At 56.1% G+C, this 19,003-nt stretch overlaps 1 long non-coding RNA gene across 3 annotated transcripts; it reads left to right on the top strand.

Annotated features, from left to right (window-relative positions):
• The first annotated feature begins 2,829 nt into the window (after positions 1–2,829).
• On the top strand, positions 2,830–18,791 carry LOC125613164. Of its 3 annotated transcripts, none has more exons than XR_007343661.1 (6): positions 2,830–2,964; positions 8,191–8,320; positions 8,882–9,059; positions 9,337–9,477; positions 15,485–15,660; positions 16,329–18,791. It is a non-coding gene; the product is annotated as an uncharacterized LOC125613164 (long non-coding RNA). The 3 variants fall into 3 exon arrangements; XR_007343660.1 differs by having other exon boundaries at positions 15,485–17,981; positions 18,607–18,791; XR_007343659.1 differs by having other exon boundaries at positions 15,485–18,791.
• Positions 18,792–19,003: the final 212 nt, after the last annotated feature.

Raw genomic sequence — 19,003 nt, 5'->3', positions numbered from 1 at the left:
GCAGTGGGTCACCAGCCCCGGGAGCCTTCGCAGGGCGCCTGGGGCGGCCAGGCCCCTCCTGCGCCTGCGGCAGCCGCTCCTCTGCCGTGCCCTGTTTTGGGTCTTTGTCCTTTATGTTTCTAGTGACTTTATTCTGAAAGCTTTCAAACTTACAGAAAGTCGTGAGACTGTTTCGAGAACTCCCGTGTCCCCTCCCGAGGCCCCAGGTGGGCTTCCCAACAGACGGGGCCTGTGGTCACCTCACGGCCCCTCCAGGGTGTGGCCCGCCCAGGCTCCTGCCTTGCCCGGGGTCCTGCTGCGGTTGCCTGTCCCAGAGCTCGGTGTCCGCGTGTCACAGACCAGCCGTCCCCTCAGAGGTCTGAGCCTGTCTGAGGCTTGCTCACAGGGGAGCCCGGCCTGTGCATGGTGTGTGTGGCCATGGCGGGAGCTGGCCCACCTGGTGACGGAGCTCGGGTTGCTAGGGGACATGGGCTCGCGGGGCTGTCCGTGGACGCTGCCCACCCCCTTGGTTTAACAGCTTCTGGGGGAGACATTCAAGGTGAGGTACTCCCTGTTCCTTGCTCTTTGGGTCACAGGAGACTGGCAGAGGCCGAGTGGCCTGCCCAGGGCCCAGGCAGAAGTGGGGTGGTGCTGCACACAGGGCTTCTCGATGGGGGTCTCAGCCTGCGTGGAAGCCGACCACACGGCTCTGTGCTGCCGGCCGTCTCCACCCCAGCCCCTCTGCACCCAGCCTGGCCACAGCAGGTGCCCAGAGTCGGGAGCACCAGAGAGGCAGGTGTTCCAACCTGCCCCGGGGGTCTCTGCGTGGCAGCCCCGGGCCACCCGGAGAAAGCCCTCCTCTGCGGGAGCAGGCCCTGCTCACGCTCCCCAGCCCCGTGGCTTTACCAGTGAAGCAGAGGCGATGTCGGGTTGAGCATCAGGACGCAGTGTGACTGAGGAGGGACTGGTGACTCCGTGTGAGGGAGGAGAGAAGGGAGTGAAAGGAGGAGGGCGGGAAGGAGGGAGGAGAGGAGAGGAAGAGAGAGAAACTGTTCTTTCACTACGTGGATCATTTATCAAAAAAGAGAACCTCACAGGTAGAAGCTCGCGGGCTGGTGTGACTACCGCATGGTCGTCTGCACCTTAGGCTTCTCCTATGTTGCTGCTTTGTCATTGTAGCAAAATACCTCATGGTCTAAGACAGTCGCACAGGCTCCAGATATCACATCTGCATTCTAGCAAGCAAGAAGGAGAAGAGGGGACGACAGAGCCACCTCTCTTGCTTTGAGAATGCCTCAGAGTAACACCCCCCTCAGCTCTCACTTCCTCTCGTTTGCTTCAGCTCGTAATGGGGGTCGTTTCGGGGCAGTGGGGTGGGAGGTGCTCTTGATTCTGCCTGATGCTGGATGTCACTTGCTTCCCAGGGGATGGTCATGAGGGTGCAGCTGGAGCCCTGTCCCCGGTCAGCCTGGATCAGAGTGTGAAAGTCTGTCTGGCAGGTGCATCAGAGCAGAGACCCACACACAAGAGCCGGAACTGGACTCTACCCTGCCCGCCTGACAGGACTCCCCGGGGCATTGGCCCAGCCCGAGGCCAGGCTCCGGGGTGCAGGGAGGGACCCGGTGGCTGTGGACAGCAGTTATGGGCACTGTGCGTGGCCTGCACCCCTGCGCACTAGAAGCACAGTCTGCTGCAGGGTGGACGCCCAGGCACCCAGCTCAGGCTGCTCTGCACATGTGCCCGGGCGGCAGCTGCTGCCTCGCTCCGGGTGCCAAGGGCTGGCTCTGCCCAGGCGCATCTGAAGGGGAGATTCTGCAGGAGACTCGCAGGCCCGTCCCGCCCCGCCCTGCGCCCAGCCACCCGTCCACATTCTGGCTCCTGTTCTCGTCTGGTGCCTTGTAGTCACTTGCTCTGCATCTTTGAGGCCACAGGTCCTGGAGCAGGGTCAGTGGGCCAGGGACAAACGCCACCCTGCAAGGCCACCTGGCCTCCCCAGATGACCCTGGGGCCACGTTGCTGATCCTTGGTGGTCACCTGGACAGGGCTGGGGTTTTAGACCTGGAAACCCGTCACCTGGATCCCCCTGGAAGGGGGGGGGTCCCCTCATAAAACAAACAGAAAATAAATACTTGGCCAGGGACGTGCGCAGCTGCTGGACCCTCCTGAGCATTGAGGGAGGCTCAGGGCTCTCGCAGTGTCCTGTCGGGGGCTGCACAGACACCAGCAGCTGTGACCGCTTCCCAGGGTGCAGGTGCAATTTGCCAGGAGCGGGGATCTTGGGGAGGCCCCGGGTGGCACCCTCAGCTCCCAGCTCTTCCTCTGAGCCAGGGGCTGTGCAGTGAGGACCCGGGTTAGAGCCACCTCGACAGCCTCTCCTGCACAGCTGGGTGGACCCTGCCAGGGCTCACTCCACCTTCTGCTGTTGCTATGGCCGGGCAGCTTTGCCAGCCACTCTCCTGGGGAGAGTCTGGTTGCCCAAGGTTTGCCCACTACCATGGTGTCGAGTCTCCCACTGCATGGCACCTCTGGGGCGCTGGTGTGACCCTCACGGTCACTGAGTCTAGAAATGCCATCAGCTGGACTGTGAGCCACTTACTCTCATCGTGCTGTGTGTGTGTGTGTGCATGGGTGTGCATGTGTGTGCGTGTGTGTGCGCATGTGTGTGCATGTGTGTGTGTGCGTGTGTGCCCGCGTGTGCTGGGGGCAGTGCCAGGACCCCTGGGGAGCTGCCACCAAAGGCTCCGCAGGGAAAGCCAGAGCCAAGCAGAGTGCGTGCTAACCAATCCTGCCAGAGGACGCAGGGCGGTCAGGGCATCTGCCGCCAGTGTGTGAACTTTGTGTCACAATTACACAAGAGACCACAGTCACGGCACAGATGGCCTATGGGGTGTGTGGGTGAGCCAGGAAGTGAGGCACAACTCGGGACCTTTTGTGCCCCAGACCTGCTGGGGCAGATGGCGGCCCCCCTGGCCCTGGCTGGTGCAGGTTTGTATCTTTTGCTTCTTCCAGGAGTGGGTGGCCACGGGGAGGGAGCCCCGCTCTGTAGTAGAGGTTGGACTCCACCAGGCGGGGTGCTTGCGGTCAGAAGCCTGGGCTCAGGGGCAGCAGGGTGGCTTGTGTCAAAGGGCTTCGCAGGGGACCGTCCCTCAGGCCCTGATCCACACCCAGCTGGGAGGACTTGGAGGGCACCGCACCCCGGACGGGTATCAGCCCAGACTGCCCACCTGCCAGGAGGCGGCTCAGGACGGAGGATACCGCACACAGAGTCCTTAGTCCTGGTTGGGGATCTGTCACCTACACCGGAGCCTCAGTTGGCTCTTCTGTGGGTGGGACCAGGAGAACCCTGGGAACTGCTGGGAGGGTCAAAGGGAAGATGGAGGCCCTCCAGGCGCAGTCTCACCTCTCAATTCCGGAGGCCCCAGCAGAACAGCCGAGGGCTCCTGCCAGGAACAAGAGGAGGGGCTCCTCAAAACAGGCCGCGGGGTGGGTAGGGCTCCCGCCCCCAGGAGTGCGTTGGGTTGGGCGAAGCGGATCTGACCGAGGAGCCCAAACTGCTCCTGGGGAAAACAGCCGTGAGAATTCATAGTGAAGGGGCCTGCAAACGCGGAAATCAGGCAGACTCCGTCTCCAGGGGAAAGGGAGGGGTCGTGAGAAGGCACATCAGCATGCGGCGCTGGGCAGGCCAGTGGGACTCAGGTCCCAGGGGACATCCAGCTGGCCTGGGAGGTGGCCCTCCTGGAGGGTGGCCCGGGGGTCAGGAGCACAGCCACACACCTAGGAGCTCCATAGCCTTGGAGACCCGTGGCTGTTCCTTTCCCACCTGGCCGGGAGGCCCTGGCCGCAGTGTCACAGCTCAGCCCTGGGAGCCACACAGGGTCCAGCCAGGTGACACAGCTGAGTGGCCCAGGTGTCCAGGGTGCAGCACGGCCGGGCCCTCGGCACACAGAAGCTGCTCAGTGGTGCTCACAGGCGGCGTCCCGGTGCGTGGTGGGCAGGAAGCTGGGCTGGGTCCCTGCAGGACAGGGGGTGATGAGTGACACCTACCTGCGCCAGGCGGGGGCCAGCAGGGGACACTGGCTGTCTGGAGTCACACACTCCCCTCCTGCCCTTGGTGACAAGAAATGCCACACTAGGCAGCAGCTGGTGTGGCATCGAGTGTGTCAGGGGACTCAGTGCCACAGGGTCCCCAGCTGTGACAAGGGGACAGGAAAGGAGAAAAGAAGGGCGGGTGCTCGAAGGGACCTCAGTGCCAGCTGGCGAGTCTTGGTGTGCTGGTGGGGCCTGGGCCCTGCTGGCCCCGTGTCCTGCGGGGCCCAGCACTCAGCACACCTGCAGGGGTCCACTCGTCCCAGTAGGGACGTCCCTAGTCCCAAGCCCTGTGATCCGGGCTCCCCCTCTCCCGCTGGGTCAGGGCCCTGTTTTCAGTTCACCATGGGGCGTGGTCCCAGGGCTGCTGGTGGTGGCCTGGGTGGTGGCACAACCCCGCTGGAGGCCTGCTGAGGGACTGTGACCAACCCGCAGCGGGGAGCGGGTCTGTGTGCCAGCGCCTGGCTGTGTCCCACCTGGGGAGGGTCCGGGCATGGGTGCCCCATGTGAGTGCTGGCTTCCAGGTGGGCGTTGGGGCAGGGCCAGGCGGGGTGCCCATGTGCTGCGCAGGCCGGAGTGTGAGGCCGCGCGTCCTTGGGTGACAGCAGCCCTCCGAGCCTCTGCACGTTGGGGCTGGAAGAGTGACAGCAGCGGTGTTTGGGAGGGTCCCAGGGACGCATGGTGGCCGGGATTCTGCCTGCTTCCACCCTCTCTCTGGACCTGCTCCGGCTCCGCCCTGACCTGGCTCTGCGGCTTCCTTGCCCAGCTGGACCTGCGTTCTCCAGCCCCAGAACATTCCAGCCTCGCTCCTTCGGCAGACACCAGAGTGACTTCACTTTCCCGAGCACTGGATTCCCTGGCCCTTCACGTACAGGAGCTGGCGGCCCTGGGGGCTGGGGACGTGTCCTTGGAGAGCTGACCTGGCCAGTGCTTCTTACCCCAGGACTCGGCTGCCTTGACCGCCACTTGGGTGAGCAGTCATCCCCCCCCCGCCCCGTCTTCCTGACAGGCCTTGCCGTGTGCTCCCTGGTACTTCGGAAACGCTGGCGTTGAAGTCTGCCCTGTGCCCCGGCGATTCCTGCCTGTGCCCCTGTGACATTCGATCCCCCTGAACAAGTGCTTCGGCTACGGTCTTTCTTGGTTTGATTCCAGCACGTGGAGCTTTTAACCATCTTCCCACATGAACAGCCACCCACAGCTCCCAGAGTGGCTGGTCCTTCCCTGCGGGAAGCCGGAGCACCTCCCTGTACACAGAGGACCTCCCTGTGCCCCTGCCTTCAGGACCACAACGCTGCCTCCTGTCAAGGAAGGAGTCCCTCTCCCTCAAGCCGGGCTTGACTGTGGTCAGCCTGACTCTGACGGTTCAGCTGGCCTGAGGCTCCACGGTGTGGGGCAGGGCACAGGAATGAGGGCGGGTCGGGCGCCAGCTCCGCTGCACACTTGGACCTCTCACTAGTGCCACTGGTTTGCTGAAGCTGATTCACTTCTACACAGAGTGGGACAGGTGCAGTGAGCTCCCTTGACCTGCTCCAAGCATGGAGAAAGCTCTGGACCTCACAGTGGTCATGCAGGGGACACTGGACACTTGGGGTCCCCAAAGTGAGGCAGGAGCACCAGCTTCCTGGGCTGTTGCAACAAGCACCCCAAACTGGGGCTCCAAACAGTGGCGATTCCTGCTCACAGGGGCAGGGGGTGCGGGCAGGGCCGGAGCTCCTGGAGGCCCTAGAGCCTGTCCCTTGTCCGTCTCTTCCTTCTGGTGGCTGCTGACCGGCCTTGCCATCCCGTATGCATCACTGTGACCCCTGCCCACTCTCACGTGCTTCTCCCTGTGTCTGTGTCCTGCCTTCCCTCATCCTGGGACACCAGCGGCTGGACACTGGCCGCAAGGCTGCCTGCAGGACCTCCTCCTAGCCTGACCACAGCCACAGAGGCCTGTTTCCAACAAGCTCACTCTCAAGGGGCCGGGTCAGGGCTTCAGTGCACCTTCTAGGGAGACATGATTCAACCAAAACAGAGGGTACATGGAGGCCTGGCGCTGACTGTGGCCGTCACTACGGCTCTGCTCAGAGGCACGTCTTGGAAGTCCCACGGGAGCACACGCAGGGCTGGTTTGAGCATTGGGTGTCACCATCCTGGGACAACCCGTGCTGGACTGCTCCTCCTGGGGACGTGGGAGCCCTCCCTGCAGATATCAGGCCAGGGCCAGCTGGAGGCTGCCCCTCTGGGGACAGTGTCCTTGGGCTACTGCAGGGACGTCCCTCTGTCACGCTCTCGGTGACCTCTTCTTGGCCATGTTGCTCCTGGGCCTTGGCTGCTTGTACCTCCTGGACCCCTCCCCAGAGCCCACCACCCCTGGGTCCCCTTCCCACATTCTGCTCTTGGCCTTCCAGTGTCCTATGACAGGGACGTCCCTGCAATTGTTACCACAGTGTCACTTATTCGGGTTCCTAAGGCGGGTTCCCCCCATCCCCACACTCATTTTGAATTTCTAATGCTCTTTTATTGCAAGCAGCAGACACACCTTCCCTGTGCCCTGGGGCTCCCAGCTCCCTGGTCAGTCCAGGCTGTGGAGTCCACCCTTCAACTCTGGCCTCTTTTTCTTGTGCTGCTGGGGACCAGGGCTGGGAGCGGCGAGCTACGCCCCAGTCGCAGGGTGAAATCCGCACGTCCAGGCCATTCTCAGGTCAGCTGGTCTCTGTGTTGTGCTTCGTGCTCTTTAGGTTTTTAAGTCCTGGAAACGTCTCTGGTGACCCAGGCTCCTGCCAGAGGAGACGCAGACCTGCCGGTGTCTGCTTCCAGGGGGCTTCTCCTCGTGGCCTGCTCTGGGCCTCGCTGCTCTGCTCCTGAGCATGTGGCTTTGACCCTTGATGGCATCTCTCCCACTTGTCTCCGGGCCAGAAACACTTTGCTCTAATATCTGCAAAAGCAGCTGCGGGAGGACCCTGCTGGGAGCAGTGGGGACGTGCTCCCTGCCCAGCAGAGCCACGGCCCTCTCCTGGGGCGGATGTGGGGACCGTGTCTTCTCTCCCACTGTTTATGCATCTGTGGGTTTTCCAAGGTCAAATGCAGTTTAACTCCTGTGTGTGCGGGAGAGATTGACGGGCGCTGGGCTCCGACCTGCAGCGACTGGCCTCCCGACAGGTTTGACATCCACCATTTGGTGTGCTTTTCAAAGGCTCCCACTTTTAATCCTAGAGCACTGACAGGAGTTTTGGGGGCTTCCTTCTGTTGGGAAATGTTCATCCTTGGTGGGGCCTCCCACACGCTGTCAGCGTGAGGAGTGGGGGGCCTGGCTGGTTGCGTGGCTGATTCGGGGAACAGGGGTTTCCTCCCGCGTCCTGGGAGCCAGCCAGCCGGGTCCAGCATGCCAGCCCGCGGGAGGGAGGCCGCGGAGGGCTGCCAGCAGGAACCAGCTCCCGGGTGAGTCCAGCTCTGCTCGGCCCAGGCCCAGCTGGCTTCTCTAAGGCCTCGCCTCCGACTTCCTTCAGGAAGAAGGATCCGCCTCCTCTTGGACTCACATGCTCACACGGCAACAGGACCAGCCACCTGCATGGGGAGACGTGGTCCCTGCCCCCCCCCCCGCTGCCTTCCTTCCAGTGTCCATCCCAGTCCTGCTGTGGCGAGGACATGCTGGGCCCCTCATGGCCAGGGTCAGGGAGGGGTCAGATATAATCCACCTCAGGGAGCTCTGGACGGGTCAGAGGAGGGAAGACGTCCAAGGTCAGCTTGAGTGAGCAGCAGTTCACAGGGGACAGGGCACCACTCATCTCTTGACGTAGGAACTTCCGGCCCAGGGAATGGCTCAAGCTGCTGGCTCAGGGCAGGAAGTGCAGGCTGGCTCCATGTTCAAGGACAGCTTCGCCAAGAGCCCAAAGCTGGCCTGAGACATCCTACGTGCCTGGCCCTGGTTCCTTGAGATGGCGTGTGGGGACGGGGTGCAGAGCTGGGTGGACTGGGTGCCTTTGGATTGGATGGCCACAGAACATCTGACTCTAAGTGAAGCCCAAGCCTGAGCCTGGCCGATGGGCAGCCGTGGGGAGAACACTGTGGTCCTCAGAGATGGCTCGGGCTGGAGAGGATCTCTAGGGCACCCTGAGCTCTGAAGCACCGCGATTCTACTTCCAGTGCAAGAGCGGGCCCTCTTACAGCCAGCCAGAGGGGCCTGGAAATCTGACGTTCCACAGAACTAGCCCGAAGGAAGAAGCAAAACAGAGCACCCTCAGCTACTCCCTGTTGGGTTCCGGACTCCACACAGGTGAACCAGCAGCTGGTGCCAGTGTTTGGAGGGAGGCTGGGTGGCAGAGAGGCAGGAAGGGGAGGCCCTGGCAGTGTCCTGAGCGGGAACCGGCAGGTCTGGCTTGGAGAGGTGGAGGCTTGGCCCTCAAGGGCCTGTGCATGGGCCTCATGTGCTGGACGAGGCAGGCCCAGCTGACTTGCTGGTGGTGGCCTGAGGTTAATAGTCAAAGGGGACTGACCACCCAGTATCCACCAGGGAGAGCTGGGTGAGCAGTGAGTGTCACTTGGAAACAGAGAGGGGTGGTTTGCAGCTCGGGTGACTGGAAGGAGCCCCGCCCTTCTCTGGAGCTTGCCATTCCCAGGGGTCCTACAACCTTGGGGTGGAGAAACCCAGGCCAACGGAGCAGCGGTCACCCCGCTGGTGGGTAGAGAGGGAGAGAGACAGCAGGATGGCCAAGTCCATGTCTTGATGGGGGTTTGAGTCACACAGGCATATGCACTTGCCAAGACTCAGTGAATGTGTAAAATCTGTGCATTTCTTCACCAGTCAATTGTAATTTTTTAAAAATATTTTTTTTAGTTGCATATGGACACAATACCTCTATTTTATTTTTATGTGTTGCTGAGGATCAAACCCAGTGCCTCACATGTGCAAGGCAAGTGCTCTACCACTGAGCTACAACCGCAGCTCTGTCAATTTTATATTGGAAGGAAAAACCCTGTAAACAAACGTTGACCGCGAGCTAACACTAAGCATGGTAGGTGTCAGGAAGGGTACTGATGCCTGCAATTTGCTTTGTTCTGGGTTGAAATGTCAAGGTGGGTGGACGGGTGGAAGGATAGGAGACGACTGACTGACAGCTACCTGACCCAACGGGGGAGGAGGACAGGGGCAGAGACTCTGGGCAGTGGGTGGGACCCTCACCACAGACTCTCTAGGCTTTGCTGGAGTCTGCAATGTCCATGACAAGGTACTGGGGCAGCAGGCCTCTGGTCCCCTGCAGTAATGCCTGCTGTCTGTCTATTTCCACTTAGCGAGCTCCTCCTGCCCCACAGCCCCAGCCCTTGACCGCTGGCCTCCACTGGACTGGGCGTCGTGTGCCAGCTGGCACTCAATTAAACAAGGAGGAAGCTGGCTGACCTGGGCACCAGGCTCTGTGCAGAAGGGAAGCCGAGGTGAGTCAAGCGCCTCCTCGTGCCAGGAATGCCGTGTGTGTCCTCATCACCGCCTGCGCAGGGCCTTCCGTGAGGCCCCCTGCTCTGCCCCTTGCCCTCTGGCCTTTCTATTGGGTGCCACCTCTGCAGAAGATGAGGGCCACACCTGTCACCCCCTTTCTCCTTCTGTCCTCTGGGACTCCTCGGCCCCACAGTATGGGAGCATGTCTGCCAGGGCGGCTTATTGGAGAGCCCTCGTCAGGTGAAATACCCAGGAAAGGAGAGGAGCCATGGTTTTGGCTCACAGACCTCGAGAGGGTTCTGTGCGTGGTGGCCGGCCCCTCGCTTCAGGCCTGGGTGAGGCGCAGCGGCAGGTGGAAGCCGTGGAAGGGTGAGGCCGAGGGGGCTGTCAGCTCCACAGCACCCCCAGGGCCTCCCCAGCTATGTTTCTTTTTTAATCTGCTGGAGACAAGGTTGAGTTTCTATGATTTCAGCAGTTACCTCTGACCTCTTTTTTATTGTTATCTTTTATAGAAAAATTGCCCAAAATATGAGTGTGTAGCTGATGCACCCTGGGGAAGCCCCCCGGAGGAGGAGGGAGGGACGGCGTGCTGGGCACCTTGCGCTCCCCGCCTGGAGAACCCTGGACCCCACCTTCCTGGTCATTCCGTCCTCATTTGCCTTCTCTTTGTGGTTCCTTAATGTTGCCATTTAGTAACAATTTGTTTCCAGATCCACAGCAGGGGAACCCTATGATAAGCATTTTTAATTCTGAGGGTGGAACTGGCTTCTCTTACCCCAATTTTCTTTTAAAGATTCACTCCCCTTATGTGTCTGGGCCATCCATCTTCATTGCTATGTATTATTTCTTTGCAGAAATAGACAGGTTGGGCATCCCTAATCTGAAAATCTGAAACTCTGAGAGCTGAGATGATGCCACAGTGGAAAATTCCTCAACACTGAACTTTGTTTTGTGTACAAAATCAATAGAAATACTGTATACAATCGCTTTTAGACTATGTATATAGGTGTGTATAAAACATAAATGGATTTTGTAATTAGGCTTTGGTTCCTATGCAAATATTCCAAAGTCCCCAAAAATACTTGTGGTCTGAAACATTTCTTGTCCTAAGCATTTTGGATAAGTGATATGCAATATGTCTCAAATTATTTATCCATTCTAATGTTGATGGACATTTGCCTGTTTTTCTCTAGGCTTTAGGAATTATAAGCAGCTCTTCCATAAGCGTTTTAGCTTGTGTGCTTCTGTGTTTGCATCTCTATCAGCATACGGTAGATGGGAATTGAAGGTCATGGGGCTATGTACTTGACACTCATTGAATCTTCAATTTGAATTTCTCACTGATTCCTAGATCTTTTATATTTTGGGTAAGAACCAGCCATTTGGTATATATGCTATAAATATCTTCTCTTGCTCTGAGGATTACATTTTCACTATCATGGCACCTTTTGATAAGTAGAAGTTTTAATTTTCAAAGAGTTGAGTTATATATCATTACTTTATGGCTAATGACTTGTTTTTGTCTTAAGGAAGTGTTCCCTACCTCAAGTCAATGAGGAGCCAGGCCTGCGTTAACTGTGAAGACTTTAGTGTTGCCTTCACACAAAGCTCTATAAATACGCAGGACTGGGTTTTTGCATGGTGTGGCTGTTCAATTCTGCTGCACATTTGTTGAAATGATGATCATTTCCCCCATTCGGTGCTGTACAACCTGTGTCTTAAGTCAAGCGTCCACTCATGCATGGGTCTGGGATCTCTGGTCTGTGCCCTGGGTCACTGTCCAATCTTGACACCAATGCCCCTCACCTTAGTTACTCTGGCTTTTATAATAGGTCTTGATAGCTGGTGATGAAAAAATTTCTTTTCTTTGAGAGTATCTTAGTTCTTTTTTTTTTTAATGTTTTATTAGTTGTCAATGGACCTTTATTTTATTTACTTATTTATATGCAGTGCTGAGAATTGAACCCAGTGCCTCACACCTGCTAGGCAAGCACTCCACCACTGAGCCCCAGCCCCAGTCCCAAGAGTGCATCTTAGTTCTTATGTACACAGTTGTCTTACTTTTTATTCACCTTTACATTGAGGATTCAGTCTTTCATCACTCACCCAAACTGGGGGGTGATTTCTCTACCATTGAAAGGACCTGAGCTCTACGTTTGTCCCCTAACATAGCAACATAGCAAAACCCTGTATCAAAAAGAAAGAAAAAATGGTGATGGGGCCGGGATGTAGCTTGAGGTGCAGCAGTTGCCTAGTACACAAGGCCTTGGGCTTGCTCTCCAGGACTGCAGAAAGAAAACAAAAACAAAAACAAAACTCTGATTTCATTGGAAGGTCCTTGAAGAAAGGGAGAGGACAAGCTACATAGTGGAGAAGAGATGTGTGATACAGTGGACCCTCTGTGGAGAATTGGTTCCAGGAGACCCCCTCCCCAGCCCAATGGAAATGAAAACCTGAGGACAGACTGCACCATCCCCAGAGCCCCAGCGTGGTCCAGCAGGGACCCCTCCACCACACCGTCTTGAGTTTGTGGCACAGTTCTGGAGGACAGTGGGCACAGGCATGACAGCAGCAGGGGGGCGTGCCTGGCTGGTCTGGTAGCCCCTGGGCTGGGCAGCCGGGTGCGGCTCAGGACAGAGCTCTAGTTGCAATGAGGTTTTTTTTTAACCTTCACAAACTTAAGAAACTGAGGGAATCTTCTTGGCTCTTTTTTTCTCTAAGTAGAAGGGAAGAGCTTTTATAAGAAATAACCTTTTCAGCAAGTCCAGGGTATTTTTTAAAACTCTCCTTCCTCCTGCAGCAATTGTGACATGTCTACATGAAATTGGCCACAGGAAGGAAACCCTGTTGGAGAAGCTATTTTCTGAACACCCTTTTATACCCAAGGTTGCACAACGTGCATACTTTTAGGTGGAAGACCAGGACTTCACACCCTCAGGGGCAGCTATAATTTGGAAGTCAATTGCTTTCATGAAGCTTGTGCATGATCCTCTAGCAGAGCACCAGGAAGAGCTAGAGATGACTTAACATCCACTTTAAAGCAAGACTTGCAGAACTGGGAATACATCCTGCAGGGAGGGCAACTCCATGAGACTCTGCAATGAGGAAGTTACATGTTTAGAGAAGGGCTGGAAAAAATAGAAGGGCCCAGCCACTGGGAGGTACAGTGACCCAGGACTGCTGCTCTGAAGAGTGCCCTTTTTCTTAAGATAGGCAACAAAGAATAACAGGTTTATGGCCCCAAAGAATGTACAGCCGGCAGCAGAGTGACTTACCATCATGTCTGCACGCATCTGACAGGTCTAGGCACCTAGCCCGCCGTCAGCCTTGCCTCGGTCAGGATGCACGGAGTTTGTGTGAGACCTTCTGCTCTCCCAGTGCTAGCTGGTCAGGTGCGGGTGGATGGAACCACCTGACGCCTTGCTCCCTGCTCCCACCTGTGGGACCTCAGCTGGACATGACCACAGCCATCTTGGATGTTGTCATGCAGCAGCCATGGAAGGCCCCGCCACCCCGCCTTCAGGAAGTCAGCTCACACATGCTGGCCAGCTGCGTCCCCTGACTGTTCCTCTTGCCTGTGACTTCGCCCTCCACTCTCTGTCATTGTCTCTGACGGGCTGTCCTGGTGCAGGGAGAAAGGGCTTGGGACTGGCAGGGCACCAATGGAGCACCTGTCTTCAGACTTCCAGGCCAGAACTTCCTTGGGTCCCCTCCCACAGTGGGACGCTTCAGGGTCTGGAAAGTTTGTTCTCGGGGAGGAAAGATGTGGGACTTCTCAGGCGCTGAGGAGGCTGGACTCACCACCAGGCCTGTGTTCACCAAAGGCACCGAGGGGCGCCCTGCTGTGACTGTGGGAAATGAATGCACGTAAATAGTTAAGATAAAGGACTGCAGGTGAGCCCTCCTGAAGGCAACCACAGGTTCTTTATAAGACCTTGGAGAGGAGACACAGACACAGAGAGTGGCCGTGTGACGAGGAGGCAAAGACCGGGCAAGGGAGTCCCAGGCTGGGCGAGAGCAGCAGCCACCAGAAGCCGAGGAGGCAGGAAGGAGCCTTCTCTGGAGCCTTAGGAGGGACTCACCCACTGACCTTGGACTTCTGGTCTTTGGAACTGTGAGAGGTGACTCCTGTTGTGTTAGCCTCCCAGTTTGTGGTGCTTGTTAGCAGCCCTAGGACATGGAAGCCAGGATTCCAGATGGACACATTGCTGGGTGTGGCTGGTTCTTGTGCTCGTGGGTGTCTTTGTTGGTGGGAGTGTCACCTCCAGTGAGAAGGGAAGGTTCTCACTCCCCGGCAGCCTCCGTGGAGTAGGGTCCCGTGGGTTTCAGCTCTATGACGGAGAAAGCTGGGGTCTTTACCTGCCACTCTCTCCCAGGGCCTTACTCTGGTAGCCTCCACTGGGCTGTCTGCTCTGGAAACTTGACGGCTTTTTGGTGGGGAACGGGGCTGGCACGTGGCAGTGTCCAGGGACCTTCCTGTCTCTGCCCTCTTCCCTATTGCTGGGGGTTTCTGGCTTTTGGGAATCATAATACAGCTTCTCCCCAGAAGGAAGCCAGGTCTGTTGGGACTATTTACGTGCAACTACACAAATGTCAGCATGAGCTGCCCTGGGAGGAGGTGTCTAGATGCCTTGGGACTCAAGCTGAGCCTCTTCAGAGCTTCTGCTAAGCCCTTGGCAGAGATGTCCTCATTCTCCCCGAAGCTCGAGAGGCTGATCTGTCTGGAGATGCTAGAAGCCAGCTCTCCTGAAGGCAAAAGGCACTTACCTAAGAGACAGAGGAAGTCACTGAGCCCTAGCACTGTCACTTGAGATCCTGGATCCAGTCATGTCTGAAACCTCTCAAGTCCCCACTCTTCTGGGTACCCAAGTCCATGCATTCTCCTTGTTAGGTTAGTTTGAATACCATGTTTCTGTCACCTGTAAAAGGAATTCTCTCCACTAGTATAAATTCTAGGTAGCGACTTCCTAGGAACAGAGCTGCCTGGAGCCACGCCTCGTCTGCATGGTGCCAGGCGTTGCCTGCTGTGGCCAAGGCTCAGCCAGCTGTGAGCCTCCTCCTGCAGGCCCCTGCTCCTTGTCTTACTGTCACAGAGCGAGCAACATGCTTCCATCTGTGCCAGGGAACCAGGAGCACTGTGGGACACCCTCCCCACTTTCTTTGCCTGTTCAAATTTTGCTCCATCTTTGAAGTCCATTTCAATTTGTCCTCTGTCACAGAGAAGCCCTGATTTCTTGGGCACTTGCTGCTGTATGCTATACTGTAGCATTTTATTAGGTTCAACCTGGACTTAAAGCAACTTGAAAGCACTCACTGACCTGTCCAGCTTAGAGCCTGCCTGGGCCTGGCTCTTAGGGCTCAGGGACTCAGAATCTTAGGTTGGACTTGAGACATTTCCTAGTTATTTTCTGTTATTTATTGTTAACTCCTCATGACATAGATTCTATTATGACACATCCTAAGACGTTCGGAGCCTGAGTCCTCTAAACCTAAAACAATTAAACAGGACACAGACTTCATCCCCGGCCTTCCTCTTTCCTTGTGGAGCTGCTGGTCATAACTCAGATAAGGTGGTATCTCAGATAACCAACTTGTTTTGAGGCCTGGGTGATGGTGCTTCTTAAGGCTCCAGATTTCTCTTTCTCACAGCCTAAGAGGTTTGATGCTGAACTCCCACTAGAAATCAGGTTCATCTTCTCAGTGGTAAAGTACTTAGTTCTGTACATTTGATTTGGTGCCGAGTTAGCCCACGTTGCCTTGCTGGCTTGTTCTAGTACCTGTTTTCCTTTTTTGGTTCTGTCATTCATGGCTGATTGGAGCAGAAGGTGTTTGAGGTCCTGTATGGGTTTCCTGTGTCTGCTGTAACAATCACCACGAACAGCACACGTTTCTCTCATGGATCTGGAGGCCAGGGTTCCCACATGCTCTCCGGGGCTGTGCGGGTGCTGGCAGGGCTGGCTCTTTCAGGAGGCTCCGGAGTTGAGTCTGTTTCTTTGTCTTTTCCAGCTTCTAGGGGCCCCCACATTCCTGGCTCCTGGTTCCGTCCTCTACCTTACAGTCAGCAGCACAAGAGCTCCATGACTCTCCGAATCTGTCTTCATTGTCACGTCTCCTCTGAAGTGGACCTTGATGCCACCCTCCAGAGATGCTGCGATGACCCTGGGCCGCCTGGCTGTTCTTGGGTAAGCCCCCTCAGTCGCATCTTCACCTTTCTTCCCCCCCCTCCCCCCTCCCCCTTTCCTTCCGAGAAAAATACATAATCTGTCATCAGGCACGTAAGTGTTTCACAGCCGGCTCCTCAGTTTAGAAGTCTCATGTCTTGCTCACTATGGTGTCTACAGGGTTTAGAAGGAATATTGGACGAATTTTCCTCAAACTGAGAATTTCTCTTTTTATCCCTCCTACTTGATGGCAGTTGCATGCAATGTCAGTGAGAGAGGAAGAACACTGACCCCACACTCTAGCCAGGGGTTTTCCAGTCCTGCTCGGGCAACGCACTGTGTGAGCATGTGGCTTCTTTTTGAGGTGCTGTGATGTAGGCAGGGCCAGGCCTGGTGAGCCTCGAGGACGGCTGAGTGACTCTGGTCTCAAGCAGGCCCAGCTCCTTCCCTTTGGTTTGATTCTATTTTTCTCAGTAAAATAGTGATGTAATCGAGGGGACGTGGAATTGTGAGTGGAGAACGTGAGAGAGGGGCACTCGTGGGCCTGGCTGGCTGTGGGGAAGTTTCCAGGGGACCGGTTAGGATGAAAGGCCCTCACCATGTTTGGCTGGGGGCCGCGTGGAGGAGGCGGAGGGCAGCTTTTCCTTAGGCGCAAGACTGTGGAAGGAGGTGGGCATCCTTTTCTGCAGAGCTCACGTGGACTGAGGGAGGCTGCTTCGTAGGTGGGGGACACAGAATACCCTGAATTTTCTCAGCGGAGCCCAAGTGAAGCCCAGTGAACTTTCTTTCAAGGCTGCTCTCGACTGTGACGTGAGGATCTCACCCAGCGGTGGCCTGAGGGAGTGTGCTGAACCTAGAGGCTTTTTGCCCGGAGGCTGTTTGTCTGAGCCCTGATTCCCCACTGGTGCCTACTGTGGGAACAGGCAGTCCCCACACACACGCTTCCCCTTGAAGGCAAGCTCCTGTAACATGTTTAGGCCTTGGCATGAACAGCCACCATGTGCCCAACAGGTGGGGACTCCTGGGAGAGTAGGTCCTCAAGAGACTTAGTCTGGTGTGAGAGCCCCACTGAGCCAGGAACCCAGTAATAAGTGACACTTCATAAACCAGAAGTCACTTCCCATTGAGACCTAGGATTGGCCAGTTCTCCTTTGGTCTTTCCCCTGTCAGGCAGAAGGGAAGAATAAGGGACCAAGGAGCTTGTAAGTCATGTTTCTATCTGCGCTGAGGGCTGATCCTGACAGGTGTGTCCTCAGTGCTTTTATGGGCTGTACGTGTGACTCAGGAAGCCCAGGGACTCCCCCAGCTGCCCGCCAGGCAGGGCCCTCTGATGGGAAGTGGTACCTGATACTCAGTTTCCTTTCACACCAGTTTCTCTTGCATCCCGCAGCTTCAGTGAGTCAGAAAAGCCCTCCTAGAAACTTCTGGTGCTTGGGCTTCTGCTGCTCAGGCTGGAGTGCCTGGGGACTGGTGTCCATGAGCTGAAGGGTCCCCCGGACTGTGCTGCCTCAGACCCTCCTCAGGACTCCATGTTGAGCCTTGGCTCACGTGAGACAGCTCTTGCCTCTGCCACCATCGAGAGACACCTTCTCTCTGGGCCACTGATAGAGGATCTCTGGGTTCCAGAACAGGGGCAAAAGCAGTTTAGGGACAGGCTTGAAGGCTGGGGTGTGGAGAGGGGAGAGCAGAGAGGAATGGACTCAAAGGACACTGAAGTGAAAGGAAAAAACATGATCAGTGGGTCTCAGAGGGAGGTGGCTTTTGCTCCATACCACAGTTTCCAAAGTCTGGAGACACTTTGGTTGTCAGAAGTGGGGCTGCTGCTGGTGACTAGTGGGTCAAGGACATCCTACAATGCACAGGATGTCTCCCTCTGCAAGGATTGGGCCACCCCTCATGCTGATGGTGTCACGGCTGGATACCAGATTCAGCTGAGGAACTTCCAGCTGAGCTGTGTTGGGAAAATCCTTATGTGAGTTGGAATTTTAGAAGAAAAGCTCCATTTTTTTAGTTTCTTTAGTTGAAACCAGTGGTTCAATGAAGCTCAGAGGCGAGGACTCACTGGGTGACCTTGCCAGGTAGGCATTTGTGGGAAGAGCAGGAAGTCTTGGGCTGAGCTGGGGCTTATCGGTAGACACTGGCCCAGCATTCACGCGGCACTGGGCTCCCGAAAAACAAAAACAAAAACAAAAACAAAAAACTCCTGAGTAATCCTCAGGGACAGCGACAACTCCCTCCTGTACATCGGTTAATGATTGGTTAACGGGGCAGCTCTCTCCCTTGGGATGAACATTCAGGAGAAGACAGCAGACCCCTCCTGGGTCCCCCAAACTACTTCCCAGGTGAGTTATGGGTCCTGGGAAACTGCCTGAGTTGCTGCCTGGCTGTGGTGACGTTTCCCCGGATGATGCTGATCACCATGGAGGACCCTTCTCTCTCCAAGTCTGTCTTAGATGAAAGGAAGGTTCAGCTCGAGTTGAGTGAGGTGGTGCAAGCCTGTAATCCCAGTGACTGGGGAGGCTGAGGCAGGAGGAGCACAAGTTCAAGGCCAGCCCGTGAAACTCATCAAGACCCTGTATCAAAATTAAAAAAAAAAATTAAAAGGCTGGGTGTGTAGCTCAATGGTAGGGCACCCCTGGGTTCAATCCTCAGTACCAAAAAAAGTTTCAGTCAGGTGCCTTCTGAAAGAAAGGATGAAGGCCAGCATTCCCAAGAATGGACATCAAATGGGCCGACAGGTCTGAGATGTCCACTAGAGAAGGCAGCGTGGAAAGTGCATGAGGGCAGGATGGCCTAGAATCAAGACCCTTTTTGAACCATGGGCAAATCCTCTAATAAGAAAAGAAACTGAGAATTTTAGGCGACGTCCAGGGAAAATCACCACGGTCTGCTTGGGGGCTGGCGGGAGGGAGAGGCTTTAGGAAAACTCTGAAAATTCTTCAGTATGTTTTGCTTTTGCTCACTTAGATTTAGAGGAATCCACTGGCAAAATGAAACTGAAAGCTTGCTTTCCCGCTGAGTCTCCTGCTGACCACAGGGTGTGAATCTGCCCTTGACTCTAGACTGTCAGCGGCTTTCACTGCATGATTCTTTGGGGGTCGGCTTTGTCAACGTATAATTGATGTACAATAAACTTCACCATTTTAAGTGCACGATTTGATAAGTCTTGATAAATGTGTAGTTGTATAACCGCAGGATCATGACAGAACATTTCCATCATCCTCAAAGTTCCCTCGCAGCCCTCAGTAGTTCACCTCTCCCTCCAGCCTCCCGCCTGGCTGCCTCTCACCTGCTTCCCATTTCTGAGGCTGGGCTTTTTAGGTAACCGAAGGTAAGTGGAATCTCAGTGTGTAGCCTTCTAGGT

The sequence above is a fragment of the Marmota marmota genome, unplaced genomic scaffold (assembly GCF_001458135.2).
Source record: "Marmota marmota marmota unplaced genomic scaffold, marMar, whole genome shotgun sequence".
Classification (NCBI taxonomy): Eukaryota; Metazoa; Chordata; class Mammalia; order Rodentia; family Sciuridae; genus Marmota; species Marmota marmota.
The sequence above is the reverse complement of the archived record's forward strand: the minus strand, read 5'-3'. Positions and strand labels throughout refer to the sequence as shown.